This window comes from Tasmannia lanceolata, unplaced genomic scaffold (genome assembly GCF_043159265.1).
Source record: "Tasmannia lanceolata isolate RefF3 unplaced genomic scaffold, GAP_Taslan_0.1 ptg000013l, whole genome shotgun sequence".
Taxonomy (NCBI): Eukaryota; Viridiplantae; Streptophyta; class Magnoliopsida; order Canellales; family Winteraceae; genus Tasmannia; species Tasmannia lanceolata.
The window spans coordinates 3,564,494-3,571,914 of NW_027518690.1; the positions used below are offsets into that span (position 1 = coordinate 3,564,494).

The window sequence follows — 7,421 nt, forward strand, 5'->3', positions numbered from 1 at the left end:
AGCTTTGGCTCTTAGCCCACACCTCTCTTCCTCGCTTTGGCTTCGTGCTAGGGTTTAGGGCAAGTTGGTTTTTCTCTTCATACACCATTTTCCCTAGAATACACAAGACATACCCCAGGATTTTCATTAGTGTGCAAAGCTTAATCTCTCTAAACTATGCTGAAACTAGACAGCAATACAACTTTACTAACAGGGTGGAAATATCACTTCACAGAGTTAAAATGCATTAATGTCATATTTTAGGTCCTGTCTAGGGCTGGAATCTTCCACACTCTGAAGTCTGGGTCGTCTTCTTCTTCTTTTTTTCTTGTAAGACCATAGAATTATATAAAGGAGAGCCTTTGTAAATTGCTCTTCAATGCATTTTTCCATAATTGTAAACATTAGTCTACAAAGTGCTTCATCTAGTTTTGGTTATCTCCTACACCTTTGTACTTTAGACGGGTTTCTTTTAGACTTGTGAGACCTACACATCTCTGTTCTTCCATGAGATGACCTCTTAGATCATAGCGGCATTGGGTCTTTATTTTTCAAATGTTAATGATTTTACATAGCGTAATCATATCTTGATTTTATTTTTCACCCTTGGAATCATTACATGGATACACATTTTCTATCAGCCTATCATCATCCATTTCCATCTTCATAGTGTAAAAGCTCCTCTAAAGCTGTCCGTGGCAGCTATCTTTGTACTTCACCTTGCGTAGGTGACTTTATAGAATGTAACACACACACTCTCTCTCTCTCTCTCTCTCTCTCTCTCTCTCTCTCACACACACACACACACACACACACACACACACACACAACACATGAACACGTTCAACTGTACATAAAGGTTCTTAAAATATAAGAGAGTAAGAGAGATAGGCTCTAACAACATGCAATAATTTTTATGATAAAAGAGAGGAAACTTGGTGAATTACATAGAAATTTGGCTCAATTCATACTGGCCTCTTCTTGAATCCTTCCAAGCATTTGTTTAACAGCAGTTGCGATTTCATCAACCAAAGTAAGCCCACTGTCATCCTCAACCTACATGAATGGAGGGAGTTTGATTAGTGAATTATATTGAAGTATAAATGATCAAATAACACCAACTCTACTTAAGCTTTTGGACTGATTAATTATTTCACTTGGTATCAGAACTATTGCCTCACGGCTCTGGGTTCGAAATCCAACAACTATTTGATAATAAAAATCCACATGCACGGCCAACCCAAAAGAGAGGCTACATATGTCATGTGTACGGCCGACCAAAAAAATAATTGTGGCCACATGTGAGGAAGAGTGTTGAAGTATAAATGATTAAATAACACCAACTCTTAACAGATACGCTTTTAGAATAGTTGGTTGTTTCACAAACTATTCATGGAAAAGAATAAGAACACCAGAATAAAATAGTGAGAGAAAGGTGATTTTTTTTAACCTTGATAGTGATAGAGTGGAGAACCATTTGAACAATGGTGGTTACATTGAGATGAAGAACTGTGAGATGGATGTTTTGCAACCCGGCCACCATTTTCAAGAGCTGCTTAGGCCACCTTTTTTAGAGTACTTTGAGGTTGGCATGACTTTCCACCATGGTTACTTCAATATCGGCAATGGAGGAGCGATTCCCTGCCACCATCTCATTCGTCGAGTTGGAATTCACTGAGCAAGAGGAGAACTGAGGGAAGGCAACGAAATTGGTGAAAGGAGAGGTGAAACCTGCATCTGATTGTTGTGTTTTTCTCTTTTGAGCTTCAAGAGATTGGAGAAGTTGTTGAAGCTTCTTAACGAAATTTATAGCCCCTCCAATTATAGATGCTTGGTCACTCTGAGAAGTCAAAGAGAAACAAAACAACGAGAGCTCGAGGATTAAAACATTACAAGTAGATAAAGCATGATTGTAATATAAGCAAAGTGCTCTATATAAGCACTAATTATGCCTAATTGTAATCAAACAAGATTAGTGAAAGTAATCTTTTTGTAAGTGCTCTATATAAGTACTGATTGTGCCTAATTGTAATCAAGTAACATTAGTGAAAATAATCTTTTTCATGGTATCATAGCCGGGCGATCGGAGCCTGCCCTGGTCACAACATCGAGCGTGTTAAAGTATAAAAGATTAAATGACACCATCTTCAACAGCTCAAGCTTTTGGAGTAATTGGTTGTTTCACATGGTACCAGAGCAAAGGTCCTATGTTCAAAATTCCTCCATACTAAAATTCCACATGTAATGGCCAACCCAAAAGAGGGGCCACTTGTGCCACATGTAGGCCAATCCTAACAAGAGGGGCCACACGTAAGGGGGAGCGTTCACGTATTGAAGATTAAATGACGCCATCTCCAACAGCTTAAGCTTTTGGAATAATTGCCTGTTTCACATGGTATCAGAGCTGATTAAATAACTCCATCTCCAAAAGCGTAAGCTCCGGTGCCATGTGAAACAACCAATTACTCCATAAGATTAATGCATAGGGTTCATTACTATCTGTGGTAATAGAATTCCCCATGGTACAACTATTGTAGTCATTCGAGCTCACCTCATCGACAGTATGTGCACCTCCTTCGTAGTTAAACATTGTCAGCTCAACTCAACTTAACTAAACCTTTGTCCCAAGCTAGTTGGGGTCGGCTAATGAATCTTTTAGAAAATTTACACGAAGAAAGTGAACGGATCTACCCGATTCAAATTGACTAAGTCTAATCTTGACACTAGCTGGGTTCATCTACATGGATCATTTTCTTCCATTCTATCCTATCCAAGGTCTTGTTCTCTGTTATGTTCCTAGCTCTCAGGTCTTTCCTTACTGTCTCTACCCAAGTTGTTTTCGGTCTTCCCCTACCTCTTTTTACTCCATCAACTTGGCATGAGTCACTTCTTCTCACTCGAGCATCCAAAGGCCTACATTTGATATGTCCAAACCATCTTAAGCGGTACTCACTCATAGTTAAACATTGTCATGACAAAAAATGTAGGTTAATAAAAGGTTAGGGGTCATATAATTTCAGACATTAATCTCCATTTGACGGATATGTATTATACTCCCGAAAAAGAGAAGAAGAAGAACTTTAATTGCGATTGAGCTTCTTGATCAATGGTCAAGGATTTGTTCTTCACCCGGGAGGTCGGAGGTTAAATCCCAGCTTACACACAAAAAGAAGAGAAGAAGAAATAGGAGAAAGCTTTAACTCCTAATTGCATTAGGATGCGGTCTAATTCTCGTATATTTCAATAGATTTTACAACTATGTACACACGAACGTATGGGTGGGCTCATAGCTTCAGAACAATTGAATATCACCCATATCAATTTGAATTAGAATAACACTTTGGAGTGTATGTAGAGGAAAATTTTAATCCATACGGCCTGTTTGGATTGCAAGAATTATATATCTGGACAAGTTTGGAAAGGAAAATATTCCTAAACATTTCTACTTTTTGAAACACAAAAAACATAACTTGAAGCAACCCTATTCAATTGTTATATTGGGGGACCTTCGATTTATAAGAATATTTTGGGCTTTCACCGGCATTCATGAGCGCCTGTGAAAACACGGATGAATGCCGGTGTAACGAAGGTTTTGCCGATCGTTGGTAAACACAGCGTCCCTAAAGGGTTACACCAACGTTCAATAAAAAACGTTGGTGAATATCTTTACACCGATGTTTACGACCGTCCCAAAAAAGTTCTTAAATGCTGGAAATTACAAATTCACCGACGTTGGTGAAAAATAGCATTCACTGACGGTATTCTAGCGATGGATAAAAGGCTTAGTCTTTACTCTCATTTATAAAACGTCGGAAACTTTAGCAACATATGTCGGCGAAAATAATAACACTGCCGGATTCCATGTTTCACTTACGGTTTGTGACCGTCAGTGATTGTTATATCCACCGACACTTTCATTTAAACGTCGGTGAATATTTTATTCACCAACGTTTTTAATCAACGCCGGTAAATATGCATTTTTTACTTCAATTACAAATAAACCCCAAATAGGGTACAAGAACCTGCTAATTTTGACGTACATTTAATACCTGCTATTCTGTCACACATTCACATTCAATCCCATTAGAGAGATGTGTGGATCAAATATAAAAGGTGGCACCTTGATTATGCACATGTATTCGTTGGCACTATATAAAAGAAATAGGTTCCATTTATTTATAGGGCTACAATATTTACACCCCATATTTCCCAGTATGTCCTGCCCTTCGGTTTGTCTTTTCTTGGAAATGACTTCATTTTCAAGAAAAAAGATACATAAAAGATGGAAACGCATGAAGACATAGAAAAGGAAGTGGAAATATTATTTTTCATTATTTATATTGCAAACGAAGATAATGCTTGCGTCTCTTAGCCATTGCTGATACATAAAAAGGGATATATGCAACGCGTATAAAGGTTCAATAGTCATAAACATAGTAAGGGATTTGTTAGGCAATTTCGTGGAAAGCCATTTCCACTACAAGAAAAAGGGCTTTCACCGGCGTTCATGAGCAAATCCCAATAAAATAGATCTGCCCCACTGACGAATGCTCTTGATAAAATATTCCGATCAAAATTTAATTCCCAAAAAAGGTCGATGATGACACCAAACCATAGCGAACAAAAGAAAATACACATAAACATGCACACACTCATACAGACATACATATGCATATGATGCTGACATTTCATTTGGGTGACACAACTTATAAACGTTGAGGAGTATTCACCAATAAGAGTATGCAAGAAAGAAAATAAGCTCTAAAAGCTCCAATTGCCATGTGCCCCTGTGGCAATTTCCAACTAGGAAACATGTAATATAAAGACCAGCAATGTGGGTATGAAATAAAATATATCCCACATTTCCAAGTGACATTACATACTTCAATAAACTAATGAATATATAAAAGCTGGGTGGAGTTCACTTTTAAGTCATGTTAAGTGGTTCCATAGGTATGTTTTTTTATAGAAAATAGTATACAATTAAACCCTAGATTGCAGTCTAGAATTTTGAAGATTTCAAAAGTATACAATTAATTCCCTCATGTGAATTAAAATGTTCACAAGCAGTCCCACAGTTGAGTTTGAATGCAGCCAAGCAATCAAACAAATTATTGTATAAAATTATATGGAAAATGATTGAAGTTGAGTGATTCCATCAAGAAGAAACCATGTATGAATGAAAACAAACAAAGTCGTTATTAACAGACCTCGAGCAAAACAGAAACATGGTTTAGAAAATATGAAATAATTACCTCTTGTCCTGATATTTCATTAGAGGGAACAGAAGGTGGTGTGATGGGTTTTTCATTTTTGGGTTGGGGATTGGCCTTTGGTCTGAATTATCTGAAAAAGAATAAGACACAACATACATGAAGCCACTTCCAAAAGAAAAGGAAGTACAAATAGATCTTATATGAAATAAAAAGAAGATAAAAAAAATTGCCCATTAATTCACCTTTCGATATGTTGTCTTTGGTCCTTATTGCTCTGAAGTAGAAGTTAGCCTTAGATTATGGAACGCTAGGCCACTTCTTTAGTTGAGGATCTGTCATCATATTTTCACTTGGAAACTATATTTCCAACATTCCAAGAAACATTTAAGTTACATACAAATAAAATCATAGAATTGAGGGCAGCTCCTTCGCATTACAAATTCAGAGATGATTACCTTGCCTCCTTTGGAGCAGTGTTGAAGAACACAAAACTTACGAATTTCAACCTTTAAAACGAATTTCTACCTTTAGAGCAGAGTTGAAGAACACAAAACTTACATATATACACTGAAAGCAAAATATGTTCCAAAACATAAGGATGACAAAGTCAAATACAATGCACTAAAAAAAGAGGCAACAAAAGCCACAAACATAATAAACATTGTCTCAAGATAGCCCGTGAAACATTAACTCCGAACTGAATACGTAAGAAACATAAAGACAATGTCGATCAGGTACTCTGGGCTCATCTAACATGATAAAGAAAGGGAACACAAACAGATATCGAATCAAAAATCAATATACTTGTCGATGTAGTAGTTATGATCATCATTCAAATTTCAATCTGTCCTCGTATGTAAAGTACTTACCAAGAAGGACGGCCAAGCGATTTCTCCTCCTAAAGCATCTCCAATACATTCATTGAGTTCGGATTCTCTCATCAGAGGCTCTTTTGGCGGCAATGCAGCCGTGATCTGCACCTCAATGAAAAACTGTCTTAATGGCTGCCCGTTGACTAGATGTGTCCGATCAACGCTCTTACGAATGATGTGCGCCACTTCAACCCCCTCATTCGAATGCTCAATAAGGTAACCTTAGAAAATGAACAATGATTAGGAATAAAAAAAAAAAGCAGTTATTTATTAAGAAGAAAACCAAGACTAGATTTATATTAAAATTCAACGACATTTATACCCAATCGTCAGTGAGGTCTCTATGGCTATCAGAGGAGGTTGCACGTGATTGTGACGGAGTCGGATCGTCGGGAGGCTAACATATAACAAGATAGATACATAAAGGTAATAGTGGCCTAGAAGAACTATTTACTGAAATAATTAATGACTTACATTGATATTTTGGACGTACTAGAAATGAGCTAAGAGTACCGACAGCTATCGTTCCATATTGGCCTGATTTTGTTCCATTTGGGCCTTCTCTCTCATACCTACCACCTCGTTTGTGAGTTGCTCGTTGGCCCTTTCAAGTGATGCAACCCTCTCTTGTGACATCACACCACTGCGCATAGAGCCAAATAATACATTAGGGGTAGGCCCGGGCCCCATCATGTGCACTCTGTCGCGTCTCTCGACACCAAATATCCAGCCAAGGCTGTCATCTGGGGCGGGTGCTGGGCTGATATCGGGATGCTGATATTTGCTGTGTTCTGTAGATCATGTCCCTCCAGATAATATTACCTAATTAGTCATTGAATTATATGCATATCATGGATATGACGAAAAGTGAACTCTATTATGATATTATATTGAGAATAGTATTTCTGAGCTAGAGCTAAGATAAGCTTATCTGAGCTTGAGCTCAAAAATAGCTATGGGCCCACATTGTTGGGTGATCCAAAGCATTCATTTGGAAGCCCCTATCATGGATAGGGTGTCCACAAAAACTCAGCTCCATAGGATCATCCTAACCCTTCAATTTATGGAGGGGAAAATGAACAGATATTGTTTCTCCACAAATTTGCCCATTTTTACCTCCACAAATGGAAGGATTAGGATGATCCTATGGACCTGATTTTTGGTACATAGACTATCCATGATAGGGACTTATAAATGAATGCTTTGGATCCCCCCCAAACACTTGGGCCCACATGAATTTTTTATGCTCGAGCTCAGAAACACTATTCTCTATTTTATATATATATATATATATATATATATATATATATATATATGGGAAAAGTGATTGTGAGCGGCCCCTGATGTACTTCAT

At 37.6% G+C, this 7,421-nt stretch overlaps 1 pseudogene; it reads right to left on the bottom strand.

The window, feature by feature from the left end:
• Nucleotides 1–939: 939 nt before the first annotated feature.
• On the bottom strand, nucleotides 940–6,718 carry LOC143890595 (transcription factor bHLH94-like; annotated as a pseudogene).
• Between the last annotated feature and the right edge of the window lie 703 nt (nucleotides 6,719–7,421).